The 7,252-nt window shown below is 34.4% G+C and overlaps 1 long non-coding RNA gene across 2 annotated transcripts; it reads left to right on the plus strand.

Annotated features, from left to right (window-relative positions):
- The first annotated feature begins 311 nt into the window (after positions 1–311).
- Positions 312–6,636, plus strand: LOC109828387. Of its 2 annotated transcripts, XR_002243670.1 has the most exons (3): positions 312–2,943; positions 5,294–5,434; positions 6,421–6,636. It is a non-coding gene; the product is annotated as an uncharacterized LOC109828387 (long non-coding RNA). The 2 variants fall into 2 exon arrangements; XR_002243671.1 differs by lacking the exon at positions 5,294–5,434.
- Positions 6,637–7,252: the final 616 nt, after the last annotated feature.

Here is a 7,252-nt window from a genome sequence, read left to right on the forward strand (position 1 = left end):
TAAACCCTAGAACAACAACTTGGGTATTTATATGAAACCCAGTTGAAACGGGTCTGGAAAACAGACCCAGGCCGAAACCCGATAGTCGGTCGACCGCAGCACCACTGCCGGTCGACCGCAAATTATCCCGAGGCCCAGTCTGCTCTCTGGACAAATCGCGGTCGACCGCAGCGTCTCGTCCGGTCGACCGCCCAAAGTCCAGAGGCACACTAAGAATTGTGTGCACATATCGGTCGACCGCAGAACCATTGCCGGTCGACCGCCCAACTTCCAGAGGCATACCTCTGATTTTTCACCAACTCTACAAAAGTAATTGTACAAAAACAGTTCTCTGGACAATCATTCCCAGGTTTTCAATCGAAGGATCTGTTGACTTGATTTCAACATTAGATTTTTACTGTGTGAACAACAAAGGAACACACAGTTGGAACTTACAACCAAGAATTATTCAGTAAAATATGGTAAAAGGGGATGCCAGGAAAATGAGACCAGTTTCAAACCGTGGAGGGAATTGCCCTATGGGGCACATATTCTTCAAATGAATAATTACAAAGTAACTTTTCAGTATTGCAGTTTAATAGTCAATTGAAATACCACTCAAGTTACCCTCTGAAAGAATCATTGATAACATTGGTTGGAGATTATTATTAATGTTCTTCTATCACATTATTAGTTGCTTTCTGTTAGTTCCTACTTTTATCATTGTTGATGGACTCCACAGGTTATGTGCTTATGGACTTATGCACTGCGTATATTCTCCGCCAATAGTGACATAAGAATGCGAAGGCAAGCAACATCTTACTCGATGATGAACTGACACCTTCTATCAGCAATTGTGGACTAACTGTGTTGGGGACTCTTTTTGACTCAACCGAAGGTAATTGCTCATGCTTTTCATTCTGTAGTATAGATGTTTTTTAGTAGATTAGCTTCTTCATAAGCTTATGGTGTCGACAAGATAACTACAGCAACAAGAAAACCTTTATCCAAATTTATTGGGTTTGGCTATGTGAATCTTTTTCTTCCAACTCAAATTATTTTAAGGATTACCTCCACCACTAAATTAACTATAATTTTATTCTTCTTAATTACTTTCAACTAAGTTTTTATAGGCCTACTACCTCTTACTATTCTTTAATATTTAATTAATCTTATCACTTTCCTAATTAGAGCATTTAGTGGTCTCCGTCGCTGACAACGCACCATCTCAGTCGATTTTTTTTATTTTCTTCTCAATAAGAGCAACCTCTAATTTATTTGAACCGCACCTATTTTCTTATCCAATCTTTTAGGTATATCCACATGTCCGTCATATTTTCTCATTTCTGATATACTCATTTTCACACATGTTTTTTAATTGCCCAACATTTAGATCTATAATGTATTGTTGGTCTTACATATGTCCTACAAAACTTTTCCTTCGCATAGAGCATTTTACGATCACATAGGACTCTAAAATAAGGAAGATCCAGTTGAAATGTACTAATTTTCTGTAAGTAGTTATAAGCGTGACTTGACCCTTTAGGTCCAGGAGCTGGTGCCTAATCCCCGGCCAAGACAAATATGAGCAAGAAAGGGCCTTCCCATAATTGCATAGGATTTTTAGTATTGTCCGAGTAGGGTTAAATCTGTAATTTGATGTACACTATAACTTATTGAGAGGACTACCTAATTATATTTTAGCATATAATGTTTAGCATGATGAGTATGTGAATGAAGTTTGAAGGGTTTGCTCAACCTAGTTCCATCCTCTGAAAATTTTTGATACAAGATACTAAAAGGTGTTAGCATTAGGCCGCAATTTCCTTCAAAGTATTTTTGTAGTACTGGCAGAAGTGAATATTATATTAATAGAGAGTCCACAAGTTCTAGCATCTGATCCTTATTTATGTGGTCAGAAATAACCTCTTTCTACTTGTTATATCTGTTGAAACTTTTCAGGAAACTAAATACGTAATTTATCTTGAAATTTGAGATACGGGTAAAACCTTACATTTGATGCAACAGAGAAATACTATTCTAGAGCGAATGCCCTACGTGATGAACTTAGATATGGAGCTTGATATAACCTAAAAAGGGGGAATAGCGAATTAACGTCTTTTCATTAACCTGCATCTGATCAAAGGATGTTATCACTTACCTTTAGGCTTTGCGTTGAAGCACCATTCATTTTTTTTTCCAGTCACCTTCAGCTACAAATTTGTACTCTTACTTATGGCTTTGATGGTAAAGAAGAAAAAAATCATGAGTTTGAAGTTAATGGTGAAGTTTCTTTCAATTGGCAACCATGCTAGGCAAGAACCAGACGTTGTAATTTGATATCTTTCGAAAGAGAATTTCCTTGAGAATAATAAACTAATATCTCTATCCATTTTCATTTAGGCTCTGTTTGGTTTGATAGAAAGGGAGAGAAAGGAAAGTAAAATAAAAGAGAGTGTGTTTCTATTTTTTGGTTTAAAAGAAAATAAAAGAGAAAAAGAAAATAATTTTCACGATAGAAAAAACGGTATATATTTTTTCTTTTCCACTTTCTCTCCGCTGCCAGTGAAAATGAGGGGGAGAGACGGAACCGCCTTGCTCGTCGCCTCCCAACCTGATCCCGATCTCTCGCTTCTCCTTCCAAAACTCGAGTCCATCTCCTTTCTCTTTCGCCTCCTTGTTCTCTCTCCTCTCTCTCTCTCTCTCTCTCTCTCTCTCTCTCTCTCTCTCGATCAAATCCCAGTTTAATGCCGATCAAATCCCAGTCCGATGCTAATCAAACCGTTGTTCAACTTCTCAGTTTTCGACAACAAAGCGACACTATAGCTATCCGATCGGATTGGTTGTCTCAAATTTGCTGAAGATTCGAGTTCTCCTCTCAGATCACTCTCCTGTGAAAATGAATCTAGCGAAGAAAAAACTCAATGATTCATCAGTTGAGGCAAAAAATTTTCGATTTTTATGGTATTAGATATTATAGTTGCAACTAGTATAATTGAGACTTCAGCCCTTATTTGATCTATGTTGTGATCATAGTTAAGGGGGACCTATTGATTTTAACCTCACTTTTTATTGGGTATTTGCTTGGTGGTTGTTGATTATTGAGTATTATCTGGTTTTAGTAAAATTAATCTGAAACCTAAGTAGATGAAAATAACTGATACGTTGGTTTGGTAAGTTGCTCGTATACTGAGGTTACTAGCCCTTCATTCTGAATGTAAATATGTGTGCATTTGTTGCTGTCATTTCTTACTGTCAATTTATATTCAAGACCCCTGCAGAGGGTTCCTTTGTCTGTAGATTATTACTTGCTTCTTTTGCTCAATACCTTAAAAGAGAGCTGTTGCATTCAAGATTCAACTAAATTTGGGTCAATTGCTTCTTTTGCTCAATATTAAATTTGGGAGCTGTTGTTGTATTCTAAACTTGGGATAAAGGGCAATGGAGGAAGCATTTTTTGAAGTAGCAGTTGTTGACATTATTCACTTTTGATTTCTTGCAGAGGTTCACTAATGTCTACTGACATTCTGTCCTTAATTAGTATCAATATTCAGAATTTGTATATATAGATGATTTGTAGATTCTTCAACCTGTACATTGGCAACTTTGAGTTTTGGGGTATATTATCAGAAACGTTTGAGTATGATTAACATTGATATAAGAGGAGTTTTTAGTATTTGAAACTTTAGGAAAGAACATTTGTTTATGAATTTGCAACATTTTGGTGCCATCCATGAAACAATTTTTTTTGCATACTCTCTAACGAAAAGAAATTAAGTTGATTGATGTCTGGTTCCTATAGGTTTACACAACAAAGAACACCAACCATAACTTCTATTCTACATATCGGATTGATGTGTCGTTTGCGGCATCATGAATATAACTGATACGACCTTTTCATCAATACAATTAGACTCAGATGAATGCTTGGTTTCTCCCCTCAAAGCGACTGAGTTGGAAAATGTTGTACATATGTACATGCTGTAGAGAAATGCCTATAACTTTCTGTGTACATTGCAGATTGAAGTGAAACCTTCTCCATTTGAAAGCAAATTTAAAGACCTATCTATCAATACATTAATTGTAGTCACATGATTTCATTTGGGTCCTGACATAGTCAAATAAAGTGACTAATTTTACAGAGACCTACTCTGTTCAGATTTTGTTGACAAATCACCGATTGGATAGTAACTAGACCTCGTCGTTGTTTAACCTGGGAATAGGAAAACAATCTATTAGCATGCACTAGATAATCATATCCGGTAAAATATGATGATCACATATATATGTATATGATGTGAACGTGTAGGATTCCTAATCTGAGATATGATGTTTGAAATCATGGATTTTACTTGAATACCAGGCAGGTAACAATTCCACAATTTTCTATTCCTTCATGGAACTTTGAACCTTGTTTCTCGTTCATTTTTACATGATTTCATTTGGGTCCTAGAATAGCAAATGATGATTGCCTATCTCAAGGACAATCTTGATTTGTGCCGGCTACTAGCATATTCACATTAAAAATTCAAAATTTAGTTCCAATCCTTAAATTTCCATCTTTCAATCATTAATTTTTCTGCTAATTCTTATTTCAATGCGAGATTAAGAATTTGTAGTGACATTGTTAGAAAATATAAATGTTATAGTTCAGTGAGATTTCACCCCTTCTTTACCTTTGACTATGAACTTCAGAGTTTAGTTTGTGACGTGCTTACTAGAGGAAGTGTTTGAATTTGTAGACAAAAGAAGATGATGAATGGGCAGTACAAAGGAAAAAGATAAAATGTTCAGCAATTCAGCAGGGATTGTGGCTGCATATGCAGCATATGTAGGTGCTATTATGGTAACTAATATCCACCAAGTAGAGTATGTAGATAGATCTATCTTAGCTCAAAAAGATGAACATATGAACTTACTTATGGAGCGACTTACTCAACAAAGTGACATAGGCTTTCCTTTGGTATGCATAGGATCGAGTTATGGATAAGTGCCATATTGGAACAAAAATTAGATGATTCCTTGCTATTGACTTATGAAGTTTGCTTTCATGAGGATCGAATTAAATGAACTGACTTGTATCTTTAAAGTGCAGTCACGTGGGCAGTTTTTACCTTGAACAAAAGAAAAACCAATCTACGGTCTACACTGAAAATAACCTTCTTATGTGGCATGGATTTGTATCTTAGGAAAGGAAGAGTACTTGTAATTGTTTAGTTCCTAGTTGAACACCTTCTATGCACTGCATGAAGTAGTAAAAATATGAACACGAATTGATTTCATTTGTCTAATATATTTTGTTTGTCTCTGTTAGAGGAGTATATTGTGGGACGTGGGTGCTACTACTAGAAGAGTATCCAGATAATTTCCCTTTCACATGAAATAAGTGAATATCGTATGTTGCTGACTTGTTGAAGCCATCAGTATGCTGATTTCCCGCTTCAATACCTATAGTGTGAGTTGTGGATTATATTGTTTGATTGGGTTAGAATTCTATTTTAGAGTGTGTATATGCCTGTGCATATATGTATGCATACGTTTGCATGGGTGCTTGCACGCATGCGTGCACGTGAGTGTGCATGTATGCATGTATCTGTGGCTGGAACTCTTTGAGCTTAATGTTACATTCTGAAAAGAAATTAACTGACCCTCCAAATTTTAGTTGCTACTGATAATATATACCCTTTTTATTTGTAAATGTCTCCACTATTTAGCATCAACTAACTGGGTCACAAATAATTAGGCTCCTATTACAACATATCTCTTCTGAAGGCTTTGTAGTTAATTTTAATTTTGAATATGTTCATGTTATGCTCCTGGCGAGACCATTACATGATTGTTTTCTTTTTTAAACTGTCATCTATGTATTTGAGATTAGTAACTTTGTATAGCCATCTATTTGGTGATCTATTTCATTTTTGGATGCTTATGAGTTGAGATCTACATGACATCTTACAAGATAGGATAGCATGGACAGTTTACCAAAAAGTGCTCCAAAAATAGTTGCTTTGCAAATTCAGGAACACTATGAAATTAAAAAGATTATAGAATGTCACTATTACATTGTGTTCTACAGTAAATTTTTTCTAGTTCTAAGTTTATTGCTTTGAAATTCTTTTCTCCCATATTGATTTATGTACACATTTACAATAAGCATGCCTTCAAGTTATCTCTCCGTTTGGAAGTATTCATTAAATTTCACAAGATTAGAACATGAAGCCACATGTTTCTGGGACAAACTTAACATTACGATGATTAGTCACTTTCATCATTTCTGATGATTAGCCTTAAGAAAAGAACCATGATATGACGATTGATAGTTTCATTTTGCTTCTAAAAGAATGTTAAGACTTCATTTTATAGGTTTTTGATGTTTTTTTTGTCAATATAGGTTTTTTATGTTCATATTCTACTTATTTGAATTTTTTGAATTAATTTCAGGGGATGAATGATGCGAGATTGATGTTTTGATGGGCTCACTAAAGTCAAAAACCAAGGACTTTGGCATATTTCTCTCTCTCTCTCTCTCTCTCTCTCTCTCTGGTTAAGATTCTCTATATGAAATTGATTGTAATAGAATTTGTTTGTTAAGATTTTCTATATGAAATTGATTATAATAGACTTTGTTGGTTAAGATTTTCTATATGAAATTGATTATAATAGACTTGTGACTAGAAATTGATTATACTTTATATTAGGAATATTGATTATAATAGACTTGTGACTAGAAATTGATTATACTTAATATTAGGAATATCATGACATTTATTTTAGATTTGTTTTGGTTCTTTCATTGACCTTTCTTTCTACAAATATTATGTGTTAGAAATGTTGTTTTTTAATTAGTGGAATTGTGGTTGTGCTCTTGGTTGTTAATTATTTTTTGTAAATTATTTAAAATCTAAATCTAATTCCAAAAAGTATAAATAAAAATTATGTTGTGATAATTTCTTCCTCTTTTTCTCATAAAGGTAACCAAACAAGAGAAAATGACTTTCTTATGAATTTTCTTCTAACTTGTTTTACAATATTCTTTCTAACCAAACAATATAAAGAATATCATTTTCTTTTTCTTTTCCTTTCTTTTTTTACTTTCTCTTTATTTTTATTTTCTCTCATTCTCTCAAACCAAACATAGCGTTAGGATACCACATGAGTGCCGTGGGAATTATTGCCGCGTAAGGTAAATTTAGTTCAATTCTGTATATCAAACATGTCGTCTCCGCTGTCTCATAATCATAATCAAGCCTTCTCGAATTAACCGAATTCTTTG

The sequence above is a fragment of the Asparagus officinalis genome, unplaced genomic scaffold (genome assembly GCF_001876935.1).
Source record: "Asparagus officinalis unplaced genomic scaffold, Aspof.V1 AsparagusV1_Un1268, whole genome shotgun sequence".
NCBI classification, from domain to species: domain Eukaryota; kingdom Viridiplantae; phylum Streptophyta; class Magnoliopsida; order Asparagales; family Asparagaceae; genus Asparagus; species Asparagus officinalis.